A 16966-nucleotide genomic window follows, 5' to 3' on the forward strand; every position below is an offset into this window, starting at 1 on the left:
CCAGCACAACAGATACTGGAAAATCCCAGAGAGCGACATCAAAATCGCCAGACGATGTTTATTCAATCCATCGGTGGTATTTTTTGAGCACTTATGGTGCACAGAGGACTGTACTGAGCACTTGGAAGAATCCAGTACAACAGGGAGTTCCCTGCCCACAGCGAGCGTCTAGAAAGTGTTTATGGAGGATTTGATAGGCTAGATGGCCCAGGGCTCTAGAAATTGCTATGTACATTTGGCGATCCTGAGAAATTCACCAAGATTCTCATACTGTTCTGTTTCCCATGCCTCTGCCTCAGCCTCACTACTCTGTGCCATATGGATATTTTCTCTCCTTGCTTTTTGCCTCATCCCTCATCCCTTTTTCATCCTTCTCCTTTCTCCTCTTCTCTCTCCCTCCTTTGCCGTCTCCCTTTTCCGTGTCTCTCTTCGTCCGCCGAGCTCGGGAGCCAAAGGCCTGACTTGGCCACAGCTTGGGATCGGTTTCTCTCTTTCCAGCCTTGAAACAGGAATTCCCCAAAGGCTCAAACGGGACGGCTTCTTCCGATGGGTCAATTATAAGTCCATTCCGCGGAAGCTTCTCACGCTTTCTTGCCCCAGAGGAGAAAGTGCTAAACGGTAACACCTGTTTGGCAAAGATAGCTGCTCCAGAGGCATCATCTGCCCTTGCAGAAGAAAAGAAAAATTTAAAAGATTGCAAATTGACTCGCGTGGACAATGAGTTCAGAGTCATGGTCTCTCCCCAGGATTGGGACTCAGGATTCTTGCGTTCTAAAACCCGGCGATTTCCTTGTGGTTTTAGCCAAGCCCATGAGAGCAGAGCAATAGAGGCTTGGAGAAGCCATCTTTCTCCCCCCCTCAACTCCGGATCCTCTTCCATCTTTTCCCTCACTCTTGACCCCATCTTCTCCCTCCTCCTTTAATCTTCTCTCCTTGCTCCTCCTCTCCTCCCTTCGCACTTTTCCGTTCTGTCCTCTCCACTTTCTCCTTTTCTCTCACCATCTCTCTTTTTTCTGCTCTTTTCTGTTCCCTCCATATTTCCGCTCCCTTCCGCCCCACTCCAGAAGGCCCTGCCCTCGGGGGGCCCTGCTCTATCTTAGACTCACAGTCTGAGAGGAGGGAAAATAATCGAATCCTCCTTTTAGAGTTGAGGAAAGTGAGGCACAAAGAAGTTACGTGACTTGCTGAAGACCTCACAGAAAGCAAACTTCTCCTCAACACCCTCTCTTTCTCCTTCCCTCTGTCCCCCATGTCTTCTCTTTCTCCTCCCCCCTTCTTAATCGACCTTTCTACCCCTTGTCCTTCCCACTATCCCAAAACGGAAATTTGCCACTTTCTGTGCTCTGCTGTTCAGGACGAAATCACTGCTCTGCGAGAGAGAATCTGACTCGCTCTAGGACGGACCAGACTCCGTCACTGAAATATGCTTTGTGATGTCCTTTCATATCCGATTTCCGTTCTGGGGTCTCTGAAGGGTACAGAGTGAAACTCCCTTCAAAGTCTTGATTGTTCCAAAAGTTTCACTAAGAGAGACTCCCCCCTTCTGAAAATGGTTTAATTCCAAATTTAGCTCCAAAGAAATCCAAGACATAACTCAAAGCTTTGCGCTGCTCAAAGTACCTTGTAAATTGCCAGTTAAAGTTATATTTTTTCACACTGAAAGGTTTCTTGAAGATCTGTTTCACACAAGGGGAGAAAGCAACCGGCAATTTCATTTCTCAACTAAAATCGAAAAGTTCCTATGTAAAGCTGATCTGAAAATACATTTGAGAAATTGTTTTCCAATCAGAACGGAAACCCGTTTGATAGAGGGATGTCGCCCCTGGCTTCCAACCACAGATGTCGAGAAGCGTGAAGCGGGGGGACCGGGTGACCTTTTTGAAGAGCGGGCAGTGAGTCAGGGGAGCAGTGCGAGAAGAGAAACGTGGGGTTCTCTTCTCGTTTCCTCTCCCCCTCAGTTCGAATTTCCTTCTTGTCTGATTGGAATGAAATCAATCAATCAGTGGTCTATACTGAGTTTTTACTACTACTAATAATGTTGGTATTTGTTAAGCGCTTACTATGTGCAGAGCACTGTTCTAAGCACTGGGTAGATCCAGGGTCATCAGGTTGTCCCACGTGAGGCTCACGGTTAATCCTCATTTTACAGAGGAGGTCACTGAGGCCCAGAGAAGTGAAGTGACTTGCCCACAATCACACAGCTGACAAGTGGCGGAGCTGGGATTAGAACCCATGACCTCTGACTCCCAAGCACGGGCTCTTTCCACTGAGCCAAGCTGCTTGAGCACTGTACTAAGGGCTCGAGAGAGAACAAATCTCATCTAATTGGCTGCTCACTCCAGAGGTGGGTTTTCTTGACTTGCATTTAGAGAAAGTTCCATTTTCGGAGACATAAAACCTCCGAGCTCTCCACCTCGTGGCCCTCTCAGGTCCCCCCCCGGCCAGCCGACAAGTAGATTGTGTGTAAGCAAATCTCTGACTTTCTATTTTCCCGAGAAGCCATGTGGCCTGCTGGAAAGAACATGGGTCTGGAAGTCAGAAGTCCCAGGTTCTAATCCCGGCTCTGCCACTAGCCCGCTGTGTGACCTTGGGTCAGTCTCTTAATCTCTCTGGGTCTCAGTTTCATATCCGTTACACTGGGTTCTCTGGATTATCTCCAGAAGCAGAAGCAGCGTGGCTCAGCGGAAAGAGCCCGGGCTTGGGAGTCAGAGGTCATGGGTTCGAATCCCGGCTATTCCACTTGTCAGCTGTGTGACTGTGGGCGAGTCACTTCACTTCTCTGTGCCTCAGTTACCTCATCTGTAAAATGGGGACTAAGACTGTGAGCCTCACGTGGGACAATCTGATTACCCTGTGTCTACCCTAGCGCTTAGAACAGTGCTCTGCGCATAGTAAGCGCTTAACGAATACCAACATTATTATTATTTATTATTATTATCTGCTATCTACCCCTTGACGCACAGTGATCCTTGAATGAATTCCTTGATTATAGGTATATGCCAACCGGTAAAATTTCCCCAGTAAGAACATCCACGCTTAGGTAAAACGGGAGAGAAACGGGATCGGGTTTTCAGAACTTTCTCCCCTATCGCTCAGTCCATGATCAAGTTAGAGAGTGTCCACAGAGCGCAGGCTACAGAAGGGGATTCTATTCCTGGTCAGTTAGTCTGGGAGCGGTGGCTCCTGGGAGCTGGGCTTCGTGGGAATTGGGTTGGGAATTGGGCCCTGTGGGACCTGGGCCCTCTGGGACAAGGGGTCCTGGGAACTGGGTCCTCTAGGAGCTGGGTCTTCTGGGAGCAGGGCCTCTTGGGAGCTAGGCCCACTGGGATCTGGACCAGTAGGAACTGGGCCTCCTGGAAGTAGGGGCTCCTGGAAGCTGGGTCTCCTGGGAGCTGAGCCCACTGGGAGCCGGGTCTTCTGGGAGTTGGTCCACTGGGAGCCGGTCCTCCTGGGAGCTGGGCCACTTGGAGCTGGGCCTGCTGGGAGCAGGGCCTCCTGGAGCTGGACCACTGGGAGCTGGTCCACTGGGAGCCGGGCCTCCTGGCAGCTGGACCACGGGGAACTGGGTTCCCTGGGAGCAGTGCTCTCATTTCCAGTGCTTAAGATACTGTACAGCCCATAATAATAATGATAATAACAATGCTGATGGACCAGAGTGGTTAAGCTCCTCACTGGCGTTGCTTCAGTCACAATGTGTCTCGGGGAGCTGCCTTAGAACTAGAGTGATTTATCTTAATGTCGTTCTCCTCCTCCAGCCTGTAAGCTCGTTGCGGGGAGGGAACATGTCTGCCAACTCCATTGGCTTGTCCTCTCCCGAGTGCTCAGCACAGTTCTGCACTCAGTAAGCACTCAATCCATTCATTCAGTCGTATTTATTGAGCGCTTAATGTGCGCAGAGCACTTACCGAGTGCTTGGAATGCACAACTGGGCAACAGATAGAGACGATCCCTGCCCGACGATGGGCTCACAGTCTGAAAGGGGGAGACAGACAACAAAAGAAAGCAAGTGGTCAGGCATCAGCACCGTAAACACCGTTGATTGATAGGGTGGCCATTTTAGACTGGACAGCTTGGTTTCCAGCTGTCCGTTTCCAGCGGGCGAGTAGTGGAGTTGGGATGTGAACCCACGTCCTCTGACTCCCAGGCTCTTTCCGCGAGGCCATGCTGCTCCTCAACTTTTACCACTATTAAAAGGAACGTGTCTGCCAACTCCGACGCGTTGTACTCTCCCGAGTGCCCGGTACCGTGCTTCGCACAGAGCAAGCACTCCATAAATACGATCGACTGATCGACCGATTGATACTAAAGTTTCAGATGGCGAGGATGAGTCTGAGAACCCCATTTATGGCGAACGTGGAGCTCTGTATGACTGCTGAGGGCAACTCATTTTCTTCTCGACATTCTGCTTTTATTTTTTGGCTCTTTATTCATTCCATTCTTATCACGGGGACACGGTAGGCTAGCACCTGCAGGGCTAAGCTGTATTTTGGGAGCACCCCTCCCTCTCTTGGCTAATTATTTAGTGTTCTGTTTAATAAAGAAATCATTTTCTTTTGTGCCTGTGGCTCTCGGTAGGAGTTTCATGTAAGAAACGAAGACCGTCGGTCTGGGGAGTCTAGTGTTTATGAACTGGCCCGGGCTGCCGATGGAATAGCCTGATTTTCACTGGTGTAACTGCTAAGGTAACGGGACGTGGGAGTGTACGATCCATCTTTAAAGGACAAAAGAACAGGAGCGATGTTCTTATTCGATCGGATCATCGTAATGAATGGAAAACAATGGGATGACGGGGCAGCGCCTGACCCGGTCATCTTATCTCAATAGACGTGCGGCCTTGCGGAAAGAGCGCGGGCCGGGGAATCGGAGGACCCGGGTTCTAATCCCGTCTCCGTCACTTGCCTGCTGTGCGAGCTTGGGCAGGTCGCTTAACTTCTCTGGGAGTTTCTTCACCTGAAAACTGGTATTAAATATGTGTTCTCCCTCCCCTATAATAATAATAATAATAATAATGGTATTTGTTAAGCGCTTACTAGTTAGGACCAGAACTCCAGCTGACCTGATTATCTTGTCTCTAACCCAGCACTAAGCACAGTGCTTGGTACATAGTAAGCACTTAGCAAAGAGCACAGTTATTTTTAGCAGGTGCTTGCAAAACGATAATCATAATGACGGTGATGTTTGTTGAGCGCTTTCTATGTTCCAGGCACTATACTAAGCGCCGGAGTGGATACAAGCAAATCGGTTTGGAAACAGTCCCTGTCCCATGTGGGGCTCGCAATCTCAATTCCTATTTTACAGACGAGGTAAGCGAGGCCCAGAGAAGTGAAGTGACTCGCTCAAGGCCACACGGCGGACAAGCGGCGGAGCCGGGATTAGAACCCATGACCTTCTGACTCCCGGGCCCGTGTTCTATCCACTCCGCCAGGCTGCTTCCCGTCGTAAGCAGTTAACACATACCCTTAAAAAAAAAAATACACCTTGGAGCTGTTTTCTCCAGGGACCCGAGGCATTCACCCATCTGGCTTTCGCTGTGTTGTCTATTCACCTACATCTTGAGTTATGGTTGAGGCGGAGAGAGGGGCTGTGGCCCCTTCTGATAATAGTCATTCTAGTATTTGTGAATTGCTTTCTATGTGCCAAGCACTGTGCTTTACGCTGAGATAGATCCAGGATAATCAGATCAGGCATAGTTCCTGTCCCACCCGGGGCTCCTAATCTAAGGGGCAGGGAGGACAGGGATCGAATCCCTGTTTTACAGATGAGGAAATGGAGGCCCAGGGAAATTAGGGGATTTGCTTCAGACCACACAAGCCAGGAAGTGGCAAATCCACAGTCAAACTAGGGAAATCCAAGTTCCTTCACCAGAAGACTTCTCCCCGCCACCCTCCTCGGGATTCCTCCATCCCTCAGCGCTTAGTTCAGTGCCTGGCACATAGTGAACACTTAACAAATACCATCATTATTATTATTATTACGCTTGGCCACGGCATGAAAAGCGACGGGCCGAGATAGGGGAAGTCGCAGTAAGGTGTGTTTACTGCTCTGGAAATGGTTGTTTCTGTGGTCGATGATTCCTGGGCTACCCTTTTCCTGGAGAGGAATTTGTCAGCACTCCGTTCTGTTATCGTTCCTCCCCTGTTCTCCGTTCGTTTGGAAAAAAAAAAAACGGAGTTTGGGGTTTGTGGAATCTTTCAGGTCACTCTTCCCAACAGAGATAAGGAAGTTTATTAAGCGTGTCCGTGAGGTGGAGTGGACAAACTGGAGAATCAGCCCTTGAGGGTGAGAAGACCTTTGACATCCACTTCTAAAGACTCAGTCGACTCTTCCCGTCCGGTCTCTGCCTGTCCTCAGTCTCCCGGATGGCGGTTGTCTGCTCTCCGCCTCTGCTTTTTCTACGATATTCGGGACCCTGGAATCAGTCAGTCACTGGTATTGATGGAGCTCTACCGTGTGCAGATTCCCGGGCTGAGCGCTACAATTAATAGACTGTTCTGAGCTCTTGGGAGACTACAGTAGACACATAGAAAGTTACGATCTCAAAGACAAAAATCTGTCCTAGAGTCTCGAAGGGACATATTTTTCTGGGTTCAAGCCGAGATCCTTCGGTGTGCGTCGGTCTTCGTGTCGGAAAGGGGCTTTGGGTAGCTAAAGAGATATGATGGCCCGGTTTCCGGGTCTCTGGTGGGTGAGGGGAGGCTGATGTGATCTCATAATGGGGGTTCTGACAAGAATATCTCTGGGAAAATGCACCGTAAGCCTCGTATCGTTCGGAAAGTTTCCCTTGCTTATTGGGGGTGGGGGCAAGGCAGGGCGTGAGGGTCTCATGCTTCCGGGAGACGCAGCCTTAATCCTCCCCATTCCACTGGAGTGAGGTGTCAATCCACCATTTTGAATCAAAGAGGGAAGTTCAGCGGCGCTTCGGTCTCCAGGGGAGGATCAGGTCACGGTTATTTTCCTGAAACTCCGTTCGGCCCAGGAAGATCCACATAGATGGGAATTGGTTTTCCGAAGGGGAAAATTTTATTTATCCGTCTTAATTGATCCGGCGTCTCAGACACCGGCTAACCTTGATGCCTGTGCTAAAAGAAGGTCCAGTGAGAGCGTGCGTGGCGCATTAAGTACATGAGGGAAAAGAATGTCTGACAGGGACGGACAAAGAATTGATAAAGAGCATCATGTGACTTCAGGGCGTTCCACCTGAGGGAAAAATCAAGGGTGTTAGAAGATGCCAGGAGGGTTGTCTAGAAGGGGAGCAATCTCACTCTGCCTCCAAGGATCCTTTTGCCATCGTGGGGCACAGACCGCGGAATTGATCTTGCTCTAACTTTTGGCCAAACCCAGTTTGATGTGGTTTCGCATCTTAGGTTGTGAGCTCTTGGATTCTGGCCCATGTCAGAAAAAAAATCAAGACAGGAGATATACAAGGCTTCTAAATCCTGGTCAGGAAGTAAGGCTTAATTACAATTGATCTGGAAGAATAAAATACCGGTAGATTTTATTCTTCAAGGAGAGGGTCAACATTTTATGTGTGTCGAGTTTGAAATCCTAGAGCTCGGATGATTTTTGTTGAGGCTTCGAAACAAACTCACTTTTTTATTTTTTAAAGTAAGGTATCATTTTTGTTTTTATTCACGAAAATTTATTAACTTCTCAAAACACCTTCTCCAGAGTTGACCGTGACCTTGTAGAACCGAAGTCAAAGTTTTGAAAAGGTTCTCTGTCTGAGAAAGATTTTTTTTTTATAACCGAAGGTCGTTGGCAACTTTAATGACGGCATGTCCATCTGTGAATAAGTTGATTAGAAGAGAGAGTTTCTCACGACTCTCCTGGACTTGGTGTTATCTTTTTCCGATTTCAGGGGCTTCGTCGACTGCCCGTTCCAATTTCAGTTTTTGCTAACGAATGGCGGAAATGAAGGAACAGGTTTCCTGCTGTGAAATAGCTCGTGCCCTGAGACACTTCATGCAAGCAATTCATTCAGTTGCATTTATCGAGCACTTACTGTGTGCAGCACACTGTACTAAGCGCTTGGGAGAGTACATTAGAACAATAAACAGACACATTCCCTGCCCACAACGAGCTACTGTTACTTCTAATTGCTGCTGTACTACTGACTCAATTCTATTCAGTTGTATTTATCGAGCGCTTACTGTGAGCAGAGCACTGTACTAAGCACTGGGGAGAGTATAATAGAACAGTAACCGGACACATTCCCTTCCCATAACGAACTTACTAGAGGGAAGTCCTCGTCCAAATGGGGCTCACCGTCTAATCGGGAGGGAGTAAAATTTAATACTCATTAAAAATAAAAATTTATATTAATAATTATAATACTTGTTAAGCATTTACTACGTGCCAAACATCATTCCAAGTACTGGGGTAGATACCGGTTAATCAGGTTGGATGCAATCCCAGTCCCACAAGGGGCTCTCAGTCTAAGTAAGAGGGAGTACGATTTAATCCCCACTTTACAGATGAGGTAACTGAGGCCCAGAGGAGTGAAGTGACTAGCCCGAGGTCACACAGCAGACGTATGGCAGAGCCGGGATTAGAACTCATGTTCTCTGAGTCCCAGGCCCGGGCTCTTTCCACCAGGTCACGCTGCTGCACAGAGAAGTGAAGGGATTTGCCCGAGGTCACAGAGCAGGTGAGTGGTGGCGTGGGGATTTGAACTGGGACCCTCCGACTCCCAGTCCCGTGCTTTTTCCACTGGGGTCACACTGCTTCTTCGAGGCCGGAAAAAGCTGATCGCCTCCACCCGTGCTCTATGACTTTATCGTACCGATTTGTCCATTCCAAGCGCTTAGTACAGTGCTCTGCACATAGTAAGCGCTCGATAAATACTATTGAATGACTCTACGCGGTCGTTCTGTGCACGTGCGGTGTGGCGTGGTGATGTCGCGGGGGGAAGTGATTATAACGACTGGGGTATTTGTTAATAATAATGTCGGTATCTGTTAAGCGCTTACTATGTGCCGAGCACCGTTCTAAGCGCTGGGGTAGACACAGGGGAATCAGGATGTCCCACGTGGGGCTCACGGTCTTAATCCCCATTTTACAGATGAGGGAACTGAGGCACAGAGAAGTGAAGTGACTTGCCCACAGTCACACAGCTGACAAGTGGTAAGCACCTACTACGTGTTGAGCCCTGAGGTAGGTACGGTGAATCAGGTTGGACACAATCCCTGTCCCCCATGGGACTCGCAGTCTGAGGGGGAAGGGAGAACGGAGATTGAATCCCCATTTAGTAGATGAAGAAACCGAGACACAGATTGATTAAGTGACTTGTCCAGCTGTGGAACTGGGATTGGAACCCAGAGCTTCTGACTCCCAGGCCTGGGCCCTACCCACTAGGTCATGCTGAGAGCCACTGTGAATGTTGGCACTGCTTCTGAATTGGGCCGAGGGAGGCTGAAGGTTTTCACGCCAGTGCTAATAATAATAATGGTGGTATTTGTTAAGCGCTTACTATGTGCAGAGCACTGTTCTAAGCGCTAGGGGAGATATAGAATGATCAGGTGGTCCCACGTGGGGCTCACAGTCTTCATCCCCATTTTACAGATGAGGTCACTGAGGCCCAGAGAAGTGAAGTGACTGCTCACAGTCACACAGCTGATGAGTGGCAGAGCTGGAATTCGAACCCATGACCCCCGACTCCCAAGCCCGGGCTCTTTCCACTGAGCCACGCTGCTTCTAACAATAATAATAGTGACAGTATCCGACCCGGTTATCTTGTATCTACCCTAGTGCTTGGAACGGTGCTTGGCAAACGATAACAGTAACAGGCAGCTTCCTCTTGCTTCCCGCATGGGGTCAGTCAGTCGTATTCATTGCATGTTTACTGTATGCAGAGCACTGTACTAAGCGCTTGGGAGAGTACAACAGAGCAGCGTGGCTCAGTGGAAAGAGCCCGGGCTTGGGAGTCAGAGGTCATGGGTTCGAATGCCGGCTCTGCCACTCGTCAGCTGGGTGACTGTGGGCAAGTCACTTCACTTCTCTGGGGCTCAGTTACCTCATCTGGAAAATGGGGGTGAAGACTGTGAGCCTCACGTGGGACAACCTCATTCCCCTGTATCTCCCCCAGCGCTTAGAACAGTGCTCTGCACATCGTAAGCGTTTGACAAATACCAACATTATTAGTATTGTTAAACAATATAACTGACACATTCCTTGCCCACAACAAACTGACAGTCTAGAGGGGGAGACAGATATGAATAGAAATAAATAAAGGATAGATATTGCCCTAAGTGATAATAATCATGTTGGTATTTGTTAAGCGCTTACTATGTGCAGAGCACTGTTCTAAGCACTGGGGTAGATACAGAGTAATCAGGTTGTCCCACGTGAGGCTAACAGTTAACCCCCATTTTACAGATGAGGTAACTGAGGCCCAGAGAAGTGAAGTGACTTGCCCACAGTCACACAGCTGACGAGTGGCAGAGCCTGGATTCGAACCCATGACCTCCGACTCCCAAGCCTGGGCTCTTTCCACTGAGCCACGTTGCTTCTCCAATAGTAAGCACCCAGTAAATACCACCGGTTGATTGATTGACCCATGATCTAAATTCCATAATAATATTCCATATTCAGCTTGTCTGCTGTGTGACCCTGGGCAAGCCACTCGCCTTCTCGGTGCCTCAGTGACCTCATCAGTAAAATGGGGATGAAGACTGTGAGCCCCAAGTGGGACAACCTGATGACCCTGTATCTCCCCCGCGCTTAGAACAGTGCTTGGCACAGAGTAAGCGCTTAACAAATACCAACATTATTATTACTATTATTGTTAGGAGCAGAGCGTTCTACTTAGAGGTTGGGAGAGTACAATATAACCGAATTAGCAGGCACGTTCCCCGCCCGGAAGGAGCTTAAAGTCTAAAGGACGATTTTCCAGATTAGAGGGAGGTGAAAATGCTTTGGAAAAATATAAGCGCTCTAAACAACCACGGTATAATTGTAATATTTCATTAGCGTAAGAGGAAACACTTCCACAGCCTCTCCAAAATCCTTGCAACGAGGAGAGTTTCGAGTTCCCCGAATACTTCCATCTGAGGCTTTCCTTTGGTCGGCTTGGGGCTCCGTGGCTGAAATGGAAAGTCTCTCCTGTGACAGATATTTAAGGGAGAATTATGATGGAGCAGCAAGGTTGTTTTTGCTAAGATGACAAAGTTGGGATTCACCCAGGCAGGGAGCACTGGAGATAAAATGCAACCATCAAGGTTAATGTTAATAGCTACAGTGTGGCAGGCTTGGAATTAACGAGAAGTTTAGCCCAGAAAATGATATATTACTGTAAAGCAGATAACAGAAAGAGAAGCGTTAATCCGGACAGACTGTGATGAATTCTACTGGCAGATTACACATGAGAAGAGGCTTAAATCTCTCAGAAGCTAATGATCGGATGACAGCGATACCTCGGTTAAGACCGATAAATAGTGACAAGTCGCCGAAAAGAGGAAATCGAGACCAATTTGGGACCATTCAACATACGAGAGTCAAAAAAAAAATCACGGTCCAGAAGCCAAGTATGAGTAACATTAAATGCGCATGAAAGAAACGAAGAAACGACTGAGTGAAAGTCAAGCTTAGGAGTGTCATTAAGTTTGAGCATTTTACACTCGATCGGTCAATTAATCCATTAAATTTATCGAGACCTTACCGTACACGGAGTATCGCTATTATTATGGTATTTGCTAAACGCTATGTGCCGAGGCTTGGGAGGGGCCAACAGAGTTGGTAGACACATTGTGGTTTAGTGGATAGACCTGGGATTCAGAAGGTCATGGGTTCTAATCCCGGCTCGGCCTCAAGTCGGCTGTGTGGCCTTGGGGAAGTCACGTCACTTCTCTGGGCCTCGGTTCCCTCATCCGTAAAATGGGGATTAAGAGTGTGATCCCCATGTGGAACGGGGGTGTGTCCCACCCGATTATCTTGTACCTGAGCACTTAGAACGGTGCTTGGTACATATTAAGGGCTGAACCAGTACCATAATTATTTTTGTTATTATTCCCTGCCCACCATGAGATTAGAGGGGGAGACAGACGTGAATATGAATAAATTATAGGTATATATTTAAGTGCCGTGGGGCAGAGGGAGGGGTGAATAAAGGGTGAAAACCCAAGTGCAAGGATGACGCAGAAGGGAGTGGAAGAGAGGAAATGAGGGCTGAGTCGGAAAAGGCTTCTTGGAGAAGATGTGTCTTCAATTAGGGTTTGAAGGTGGGGAGAGTGATCGTCTGTCAGAGATGAAGAGGGAGGGCGTTCCAGGCCGGAGACGGGACGTGGGCGAGGGGTCGGCGGTGAGATAGACGAGAAGGAGGGACAGTGAGTAGTTTGGCATTAGAGGAGCAAAGTGTGCGGGCTGGGTTGCATCGGGAAAGCAGCGAGGTGAGGCAGGAGTGGGCAAGGTGACGGAGTGCTTTAAAGCCGACGGTATCTGTTTGACGTGGAGGTGGATGGTCAGTTGTGTAGTTACTCTTCTGGAGGATCAGAGTCTCCACGGCTAAGTGAGGCTGGTGGAGTTTGTGTGAAATGTGCCTAAGAGTAATGAAAATAAACAATCCATTTAACATGGAAAGTGTATCCAGACAAAAAACGGTTACCGTGACTTTTGATTCTGACTTTCCGGGCGGGGCTTGGAGATGGAGCGAAGTGTTGGGATCGGGGTTAGCGGCGTTGTCCCTTTTGGCTCCGAAAATAAAAGCCGCCGAACAAAGGAGTCAGACACTGAGGGGAGCGAACGGCAGATAATGAGGAGAATATGACAGATCTAGAGGGGGCTCAGATCTCTTGAAAGGTAACGGATGAGAACGAGAGTTCAGAGCCGTTAGATGGAGAAAAATGACAGCTTTGATTGGTCTCTTCCACCCACTTCTGGGGGTGCGTCTTCCCCAAACAGACTTTAGAAATGACCAAACCAAAAGGCACGGCTTTGAGCATCAGTAAATGAAAGATGGAGAGGGGAGAAACAGACCCCAAATTCTGATCTCCCTACGTAGAAGCCTCGATGATGCTGACAAATGGGATTTTTTTAAACAAATGTTTTGTGTATTCAGTGGAAAGGGGGGAAAAAAAAGCCCACTTTAGGCTGAGAAGGCAAAGCTTAAAATCTGGATTGTTTAAAGTGGATACCGATCCAAGTCCTCTCCACATAATTCCCCTTGAAAGACATAAATCCAAAAGCCTCCAGCAGAGTTTTAGCTGAAAGATCAGCATTGTGCGTGTTAAAGTCGGCACAGAGTGTAATCTTTTTCCATAATCACTACAGCCCGGAGAAGGTTTAGATGTTATGTTAGTAGCAGATTTCCTCCCACGACCCAGCTCTCACACATTTAACTCTTCTAATACCAATCGTCTCACCGTGCCTTGATTTAATCTCTCGCCTCCGACCTGTCGCCCGCATCCTATCTCTGGCCCGGAACCCCCTCCCTCTTCATATCCGACAGACGATGACTCTCCCCACCTTCAAAGCCTTATTAAAATCACACCTCTTCCAAGAGGCCTTCCCCGACTAAGCCCTCATTTCCTCTTCCCCCGCTCCCTTCTGCATCACCCTTTCACTTACATTTTCACCCTTTATTCACCCCTCCCTCAGCCCCACAGCACTTCCGTACGTACCCCTAATTCCTTTATTTCTATTAATGTCTGCCTCCCTCTCTAGACTGTAGGCTCCTTGTGGGCAGGGAACATGTCTACAGACTCCGATATATCGTACTCTCCCAAGTGCTTACTACAGTGCTCTGCACACTTCTACACCACTATTACTATTAATATGTCTGCTGTGTGACTTCGGGTAAGTCATTTCACTTCTCTGGGTCTCAGTTACCTCGTCTGTAAAATGGGGATTAAGAATGTGAGCCCCAGGTGGTCACGGCCCGATATCTTACTGTTTCGAAGAAGACAACATGCCTTGCTTCGGTCGACCAATCCGTCGATTGTATAAATTGAGCATCTGTTGGATGTCTAGAACTGTACCAGCCACTTGGAAAAGAAGAGCGGAGGTTGAAGACACATTCCGTAAAGATGAAGGTAAGAGAGGGATTAGAAGGAACAGGAAGTTAGACTCCCTTTTTTTTTTTAATGGCATTTTGTCAAGCGCTTACTATATATGAAGCTCTGTTCTAAGCGCTGGGGTAGATACAAGCTAGTCAGGCTGGACACAGTCCCTGTCCCTCATAGGGCGCTCAGTTTAAATCGGAGGGAGGAAGATATAATCCCCCTTTTTACAGTTCAGGTAACTGAGGCACAGAGAAATGAAGTGACTTGACTAAGGTCACCCAGCAGTCGAGTGGCGGAGTCAGGATTAGAACCCAGGTCCTTTGACTCCCAGGCTTGGGATCTTTCCATTAGCAGCGAGGAGCAGCGTGGCTCAGTGGAAAGAGCATGGGCTTGGGAGCCAGAGGTCATGGGTTCGAATCCCAGCTCTGCCACTTGTCAGCTGTGGGGCTGTGGGCAAGTCACTTCACTTCTCTGTGCCTCAGTTACCTCAGCTGTAAAATGGGGATGAAGATTGTGAGCCTCATGTGGGACAACCTGATTACCTTGTATACCCCAGCGCTTAGAACATGTGCAGAGCACTGTGCAGAGCACATAGTAAGTGCTTAACAAATACCAACGTTATTATTATTATTTCCATTAGGCCACACTGCTTCTTCCTGGTTGCTAGCCAAGTCGGATAAATCAACCTTTTACGGTTCCCTCGTAGATCCTGATTTCCTGTCTGTTTCTAGAGCCCAACTCCCACTTTCTCCTGACTGAGCCTCGCTAATTTATGTTTATCTCAGAAATTTATCTTGAACGTTCACCTTTGTCTTGGAGCATTTAATTGTCCTCTGAGCATTAGTCTGCTTTCCTTTGTGATATCTTGGCACAGCTCTGGACTGTGAACGTTATTTTTAGAATCCTCGTTATTGCTTGGGTATTCTTTTACAACCCTGCTTAATCGCAGTGGCCTCTGTAGCCTTTTAAATGTAACAAGTGCATTTAAGCTATTCCTTTTTCTACTTTAAATGTCACAAAGATGCCAGCATTTCCCTCCTCCGCCTCTTCAAGAGAGAGATCCAAACTAAAAGCGGACAGGGCGGTTGAAGTGGCTGTGGCTGTGAATTCTGGTGCCATATTTGATATTAATAGTAATAATAATAACAATAACGGTATTTGTTAAGCACTTATTACGTATCAGGCACTTTTCTAAGCGCTGGGGTAAATACCAGATAATCAGGTTAGACACAGTCCCTGTCCCAAGAGGGCTCCCAGTCTTAATCCTTATTTTACAGATGAGGAAATGAAGGAACACGTCTACCATCTCTGTTGAATCATACTCTCCCAAGCGCTTAGTACAGAGCTCTGCACACTGTCAGCAGCTCAATAAATACCACTGGTTGGCATCTATCTACCTCAACGTTAAGCAGAGGGTTAGGCCCACAGCAGACATTTAAGCAGCATTTAGCAAGTACCGCGTTTCTCGCTGTGATTATTAACAGGCTTCAGGAGGATCTCTCACAAATTCTCTTTGAATACTATGGCCAGATTTTCCCATTACACAAAGTTCTTTAACCTCATTAACGGTCTTTATGACTAGAGCTCCTACACTAGAGAACTCCCTCAGCTCCGTCATAACGATATTTCCGCATAAGGTGCCCTCTCCCAAAGGTGCTTCTGAATGTCGGTTTCACGGTGGCCGTCTGTGATTACCAGAAGGGAGCCGTCGTTTTCCCGAAGCCTCTGCTGCCCTCGAGTTTTGGGCCCGAGAGCCACGGGGGCTGAGGGGGAAACTGATGTCCACGACGAGTTTGCGGTCTGGAGCATAAGCAGATTAAATCGAGAATGCGTCCCCATCTCTAGTTGAAAAGGATACATCCCTGTGCTCATCTCGGAGGTTTTGAGACTCTGAACTCCTTGAGGGCAGGAAACACATTTACCAGCTCTGTCGTACTGTACCGTCACAAGTGCCGAGGGCAGTGTATTGCACACGGTGAGTGCTCTGAAAATACACCTGATGGATGAATTGATTTTGAAGTTCATTTACCGCTCTCCTACAAGATGCTTCATGCTATTTTTCCTTACAGAGGGGTGTTACTTTATGCGTCCCTATGTTTATTAGAGTGCGTCTGGGGTGTGGGCATGAAGGCTTGTATAGCATTTAAATTTACATTTTCCAAAGCGTTTTTAGTATCCGGGTTTTCCTTTTATCCTCCCTAGATCTCCGTGAGGGAAGGAGAGGTCGATATTTTTAGTCTCAGGTCATTGATGAGAATACTGGAGGTCCAGAGAGATTGAGTGATTTACCTAAGATCACACAGTAAGCTCATTGTGGGCAGGGAGTGTGGATACCAACTCTGTTATATTGTACTCTACCAAGCGCTTAGTACAGTGCTTTGCACAGAGTAGCGCTCAATAAATACGATCGATTGATTGATAGTGGCAGAGCTGGGATTACAATCTACTTCTCTTTTGGCCACATATTCATTCCACCAGACCATCTGCTTCAGACAGTCAATAGTATTTACTGTGTAATCGACGCCAGACCGTAAGCTTGCGAGGGGCGTGAGATCCTCTGCCCGCTCTGTTATACTCGACTTTCCCAATCGCTTAGTACAGTGCTCTGCATATAGTAAGCACTCAGTAAACACCATGGGTTGATTGATCACTTACTTTACCTTTATCTTTCTAATTGTTATTTGTAAAGCACTTATTATGTGCCAGAGACTGGGGTAGATCCAATATAATCAAGTTGGACGTAGTCCATGTCCCACATGGGCCTCACAGTCTTATTTTCCATTTTACAGATGAGGTCACTGAGAAACGAGAATAATAAAAATAACAACTGCGGTATTTGTTAAGCGCTTACTTTGTGCCAGGCACTGTACTAAGCACTGGGGTGGATCCAAGCAAGCCCGGATGACACAGACCCAGTCCCACATGGGGCTCACAGCCTCAATCCCCATTTTACAGATGAGGTAACCGAGGCC

General features: G+C 47.8%; 2 long non-coding RNA genes across 2 annotated transcripts in view; one reads left to right on the top strand and one right to left on the bottom strand.

Moving 5' to 3' along the window:
- Positions 1-10941: 10941 nt before the first annotated feature.
- Positions 10942-15934, bottom strand: LOC114814158. The gene is made up of 2 exons (XR_003761900.1): positions 15853-15934; positions 10942-11100 (listed from the first exon to the last, which is right to left on the bottom strand). It is a non-coding gene; the product is annotated as an uncharacterized LOC114814158 (long non-coding RNA).
- The window catches only part of LOC114814157, a 28428-nt gene continuing 27364 nt past the window's right edge, over positions 15903-16966 (top strand). Inside the window, exon 1 of the long non-coding RNA XR_003761898.1 lies at positions 15903-15969. This is a non-coding gene — a long non-coding RNA (uncharacterized LOC114814157). The remainder of the gene's footprint in view (positions 15970-16966) is intronic.

This window comes from Ornithorhynchus anatinus, chromosome 9 (genome assembly GCF_004115215.2).
Source record: "Ornithorhynchus anatinus isolate Pmale09 chromosome 9, mOrnAna1.pri.v4, whole genome shotgun sequence".
Taxonomy (NCBI): Eukaryota; Metazoa; Chordata; class Mammalia; order Monotremata; family Ornithorhynchidae; genus Ornithorhynchus; species Ornithorhynchus anatinus.